The sequence below is a fragment of the Candoia aspera genome, chromosome 4 (assembly GCF_035149785.1).
Source record: "Candoia aspera isolate rCanAsp1 chromosome 4, rCanAsp1.hap2, whole genome shotgun sequence".
Classification (NCBI taxonomy): Eukaryota; Metazoa; Chordata; class Lepidosauria; order Squamata; family Boidae; genus Candoia; species Candoia aspera.
The window spans coordinates 59,462,488-59,469,041 of NC_086156.1; positions in this window are offsets into that span (position 1 = coordinate 59,462,488).

Consider the following 6,554-nt stretch of genomic DNA (forward strand, 5'->3'; position numbering starts at 1 on the left):
TCTCTAGGCACAAGACCGAACTCAAATCAAATATCTTTATTACCGTCTTTGACCAGCCTTTACAATAGAAGAAGAAAAATAGTTTAGTCCAACAATTCGTTACCAGGAAAACAAAAGGAAAACAAAACAGTAATGCAACATATCTAATTAAAAGTTTTGTGCAATTGTATAACTTGAGAAAAATATTTGGCCACCCATTGTGTGAGTGTAGGGACGCGATGGCGCTGCGGGTTAAACCGCTGAGCTGTCGATCGGAAGGTCGGCGGTTCGAAACCGCGCGGCGGGGTGAGCTCCTGTTGCTCGTCCCAGCTTCTGCACACCAAGCAGTTCGAAAACATGCAAATGTGAGTAGATTAATTGGTACCGCTTCGGCGGGAAGGTAACGGCATTCCGTGAGTCATGCTGGCCACATGACCCGGAAGTGTCCTATGGACAACGCCGGCTCCAAGGCTTTGAAACGGAGATGAGCACCGCCCCCTAGAGTCGGACACGACTGGACTTTACGTCAAGGGAAACCTTTACCTTTACCTATTGTGTGAGTGTAGAGTCAGCATCCCTTAAAAAGAAATAAACGTAAAATCTATCAGTATGACCCTTAAATTTAGAGATGACTGGGGAGATCAAAGCATGTCTTGGGGCATCATAAAAAGACTGAAAAAAATAGGCAAAACTGTTATGGTAAGAAAATGTCTGTAAATTTATATGGAGTGGGAAAAGACCCAGAGTCAATCAGTGGCAATTTTAGAAGACACTAGCTTAGCCAATGGACTTCATAGATATTTATCATAGATATTTATCATAGATATTTATGGTATAGACATACAAAGGAAGATAAAAATCTAAAAGGACACATTATTAGACAAAGTTTGATAAAAGCATGGAATTCTACAATGGGTATAATAAGCCCAACAATTACACGCACACCTATACAACCACTTCTCATTTAGCGACCATTTGCAAATACAGTAATTAAAAAAAATAATTTTTCAGCCAATGCATGCACTTCCAGCCAAATTTTGTACACCTTGAACACACACCAAAGTGAGACTAAATGGACAGGATAACTTAGGATGAAAAGCTACTTTTAAATTATAGCAAAAAAACACATTCAGAGGTTGCATGATGTTATTTGTTTCTGCACTCAAAGAATGGTTGCTGTTCCTTTGTGGTGATGAGATAACTAGGCACTCTCACCATTCTCTATTTTTTCTCCTCCTAAATCTTTCTTCTTCCTGTCTGCTGTAATCTCTCCTGGGACTTATAGCACTACATTTCATCCATCCCTTTGTTAGACAGAAACAAACAACAGTAAATTAGCTCTGCTGACATTAGAAAATATCACCAAATATGAAAAAGATTCGCAAACTTATATAGACGATTCCACCCAAAACTTCATAAAATCTACAGGGTAAAGTCTGCCACTTTTAGTTGTTCCCTGGAGAAAGTTTACCTCAGGTTGATTGTCATCAAATCAGTGTCAACTCTTGGCAACCATATAAATAGTTTTTCACCATGACAGTCCCTAAACTGATTCTTCAGGTCTTCCAATGGTACACCAACTTTACTGTAACTGTCCATCCTCCTTGCTGCTGGTCACTCTTTTCTTCTCTTTCCTTCCACCTTTCCCGGTCTTAGAGTCTTTTCCAGAAAGCTGGGTCTTCACATAAATGTGTTCAAAGTAGGATAATTTGTATCTGGTCTTTGTGCCTTGAGTGAGAACTGTGGGTCAATTTGTTCAATGATCCATGTGTTTGTTTTCTTGGCTGTCCATGGTATTCTCAGGAATTATCACCAGCCAGGTTTTTAGAAGCATACACCAAGTCCCCAACTACAAGACTCTGTTATTTAACTACATGTAAGTATCAGCACAATGTTTGATTTGATCCCAGTATTACTGATAATATTCTGTAAGAGCTGAATCATCCACTTCACTTGATAGAGACTATAACATTTATTATGAAGGTCCTGAGAAAGAAGCAACTTGGCAGGTGTCTCTTTGAAACCCTGTGTGGAGTAGAATTATATGCCATTAAAAACTAGGAATCATTTTTCCAATTCCTTCCTTCACAGTGTGTGGCCTGCAGAGTTTTTTCTTTTTGTTTTTTATATAACAGTGAAAACACTTCTTTACCTTTTCTTTATTCTTGGGATAGAAAAGAGAAACAGGGGTGTTTATTGGCAGAAGACTGGAAAAAGTTGAAGCAAAGTGTTAGGCATTATCAGTAACCTTTTTGGATCGAAAGCGGCATCCCTCCAAAAGATCGGACATGCCTTGGTGCTTGCACAGGGGACCTTTCACCTTTCATCCAAAATGAACAAAAATGTTGTATAGCAATAGCAAAATGTGTGGCAACAAAACTGCCTGCAGGTAAGAAGAAGAATAACTGTAAGGACATGGATGTCATATTGGCTCAATAATATCAATGCCCCTTTTGATACAAGGATCAGATGGTAGTGAAAGGCTGCTCGTCATGTAAACATCAAATTTGTACAGAAGCAGCACAATTCTATTTTGTTTGCACCATACTGTGATGCCTGTCATGAGCTAACTTTAACAATGTGTGCACTTTAGATTCAAGTATAACAATCTGCTCACCCCACAATAAGAGATCATTGTGTACAGAAAGCTGAGCAGCGCTATGCTTAAATGGTCTCAGTAGTGCAGGAATTGTTTGTGGCCACTCCTCCTTCTAGCCTGCCTTCTTTTAATTTAAAAGTCTCATCCTGTTTTCTGAGATGATAGAGAACAAGTCATGACCTTATTTTGAACGATAACTTCCAGGAAATAGAATATTATCATATCCCCCTAGCATGCCACTCAAAGGCCAAATTCAGCTGTGTGAAAAAGCTGTGTGAAACAGCAGGTAAATGAGTCTGGGTATATTTAAGATTTGACCTCTAGGTACCTACAAAATCATAGCAGGCATTTTCATAAAAAAATAATGAAAGTCAGTGATGTCCTAAGACCCTGTAAAAATAGAATTTTGAGGCCCCGTGTTCCCACGCCATATGATTTCCAGGCAAACAGTCTGAGCAAAACCAAGGCATTTTAACACGTTCTTGATTCACACTCCCACGCTGCCTGTACAACATGATGGATTTTTTCCTGAAGTTCAAAACAACTTTCAGTAAGAAGAGATCTTTAATTGCATAAATTTCCACTGTATAAGTTACGTAGTGACCTCAATCAAAGTATTGTTTTTCAGCACATTTTGAAAGCAATCTAAACTTCTGATAGTGACAAGCAGTGATGCTCAGGTGAAGGTGTCTGAGCATTTAAATCAAAACAAAAAATGCTTCTGGGCTTCCAAATAAAGGATTATGAAATCCAGTCTGCTTCTATTGAAAATAATGCCAAACCTTTGTAAATTTAGAAACTAGGTGGTTTCATTAGGTGACTAGAATAAAGTCAAGCTTCTTTTAATCCACTGAAAGAAAAAAATAATCTTCTTGCATCCAAGCTTTATATGACTGAAAGGGACCTACATGTATTTTAGCATGCCCTATGTGTCAGTATTTTTTCCTCCCTGGATTTTATTCCTCTGTCTTCCTTCTGGTCATACAGAATAGTCTCCTAACTGAAGCTGGATGAGAGATGGCCTGGAATTCCTATCCCTTGAGTTCCATAATGGAGGAAAATAGCATCCAAGTATCTGAAGGGCTGTCATGTAGAAGTCAGGGCAAATTTGTGCAGAGTTATTCCAGAAGACAAGACAAGAAATAATGAATTTAAATTACAGAGAAGTAGATTTTGGTTGGACGTAGGAAAAATGTGTTCTTGGCAAGAGATGTTCAATGATAGATCAGACTGCTTTGGAAGTGGTGAACCAGAGTCATTCACAGAATGGGTCATGGCACCGTGATTGAAGCCATAGCCCTTTGTATATCCATCAATGTCACATACACACATACAAAGGAATGGCTTCAATCACAATGCCACGATCAACATTTTGCCTGTTTTGATCCACCCTGTGGATGCCACTATGATGTACACTCCTTTGCTGGAAGCATTTAAACAGAGCCTACAGCAGATGGCCATCTGGGGAGGGGATTAGATTATCTCCAATCTTCCAACACTTGCATTCTATGATTCTATGATATGCCATAAAAGCCCCAGTTTGTGGGAAATCTATAAATATTTTAAATCAAATAAAATTTCACAATAACTGTTTCATTAAATGTATTATCCAGTTGTTTTTCAAAGGGCTTTGCTGGCTGTGCATCCCACTGTATGTTATTCTATCCAGCCCTTCTAAATCAGTCTGAAGCTAATTATGTGATCAGCTTCATTTTTGGCAATTTTGGAATGTTGAGAAAATGCAAATATCACTATGAGCTAATTAGTTCTACCTCCCGCTGACCAGTAGGCCAACCAGAAGTTTCAGCCTTGCTCCCTGAACTTGCATGGGTCCTGGGACAGCAAAAATCTGCCCCACTTCATGTCAAAAAGGACATTTTTAAAAAATGTTAACAACCCCATCCCCCAGTCCTTGGAATATTGTTTTGAAAATCTGAAGAAATAACTAACCAATCTGCCTTGACATGGTTTCTTTGCCAATGAAATGATAGAATGTTGGTTATTTTGCTTTTCTGTACTTTTAAATATGGATGTAGATGAGTGGAGTAGGGAAAGGGGAAGATAAATGTATATTCCAGACTCCAGGATTGGGATGGTAAATTTCTAAGGGAAGGCAAAGAGGAAAGAGTTAAGACTCAGAAGACTCAGAAGACTAAGAGGAAAGAGTTAAGACTCAGGAGAAAGCTGAGGCAGGCAGTAAGAACACAAATTGCAGCACAGCAGGAAAAAAAACCCACTTTACCAAATGAGCTGACAATGTGCAATCAGAATATATGGAGTTGACTTAGGGTCATTATCTGGATATGCTCTTTGGGACTACCAGTCAAAACCAGTGAATTGCAATATTATGTCTATCATGACTCTGCTTACTATCTATAACAAGGATTGGCAACTTTTTTATGTGCAGGACACCTTCATGCAATCTTATACAGTAAGCCATCCATCATTGATTTTTTTAATTGTCTGAAATCTCACAAAAATCATGCTTCACGAGACATTTTGTTAATTAGAGGCACTATGTTGCTGGCATATGCAGCTATAATTATATTGTTACATTGAAATGTGCTGAAATGTGTTATCATATAAGGATCATTTTATAGACTGCTTAATTGGCATAAACAAAAACGCAAAGCATAAAGATTAAGTCCCACTAAAATAAAATACCAGGGGATGGATTTGATCCAGATTTAGTTAAAGTAGATGTATTAAATCAAAGAGACATAAGTTAGGAGTCTTGTCTAACAACAGTTGACACTGTGCTCCCAGCAGATTTTTTTTTTTATCCGTTCAATTTTGTCTGATTCTCAGAGACTGCCTGGACAAGTCCATACAGTTTTCTTGGCAAGATTTTTGAAAGTAGTTTGCCATTGTCTTCATCCTAGGACTAAGAGAGTGTGACTGGCCCAAGGTCACTCAGCTGGATTGTGCCCAAGGCTGGACTAGAACTCATGGTCTCCCAGTTTCTAGCCCAATGCCTTAACCACTACACCAAACTGGCTCTCCCTGGCAGATTAATGTCTCTTTAATGAGACTGAAAAGAGAAGTATTAAAATGTACTACCAAAATCAGATTTAAAGATCTAACCAAAGATTGAATAACTTTTTGATCTAGTGGACATATCTAGATTTTTGGGAGCTAGTTCTGAACAGTTTCACGAGGGGTGGGGTTTATCAGTTTAAAAAATGTACGCTAGGTCAATTAAGAATTAGTAAATGATATTGCCTTTGCTATTTTTCCAGCTTTCCTTTTTCTTTTTAGTGAATAGGTAGACATTTTTCTAAGCAAAACACTGGACAGTTTTGGTTTGATAGCAATACTTTTTTATTTCCAAGAATTCCAAATTTGGCTAAAGTTTTTACATACATTGATTGCACATTCCAAATGTCAGTTATTTGGGTAAGTCCATCCTGGTCCCACTTTTCAAAAAGGCAACTCCCAAATCCATAAACTTCTGCCCAGTTAGGCTACTGAGTATCATGAGCAAGCTATACATGAAGCATCTTAATCTCAAACAAGTAGACTGAGTGACAGAAAATAATTTCCTGAGGGCAGAGCAAGCCAGTTTTAGGAAAGGTAGATCAACCCTGGACAATTGCTTAGTTTTCCAGCACCTGTCCAAAAACCAAACTTTATGCAGCTTTCATTAGGTATGAAGGCTCCATTTTATTGAAGATGGAATAATTCATAGAAGCAAATTATGGGAGAAAGTATAAGTCTCCTCAATTGATTAATGACATCTTGCTTTAATTCTGATGCTTTATGAGAATAATACTATAGAAGTTCACTATGGCTTCTGGTCATTACTGCCCCATACCCATTCAGAGCTGTATTCTGGTCCCCAGGTTATGAGTCATTCATCTATTTTTTAAAAGTCTCTATGTTCTAAAACTAAAAAGATAAAGCAATATGTTTCTATATGGTCTAGATTTAATGATAAGCTTAAGGACTGAATTAATTTTATATCACTATAACCCTA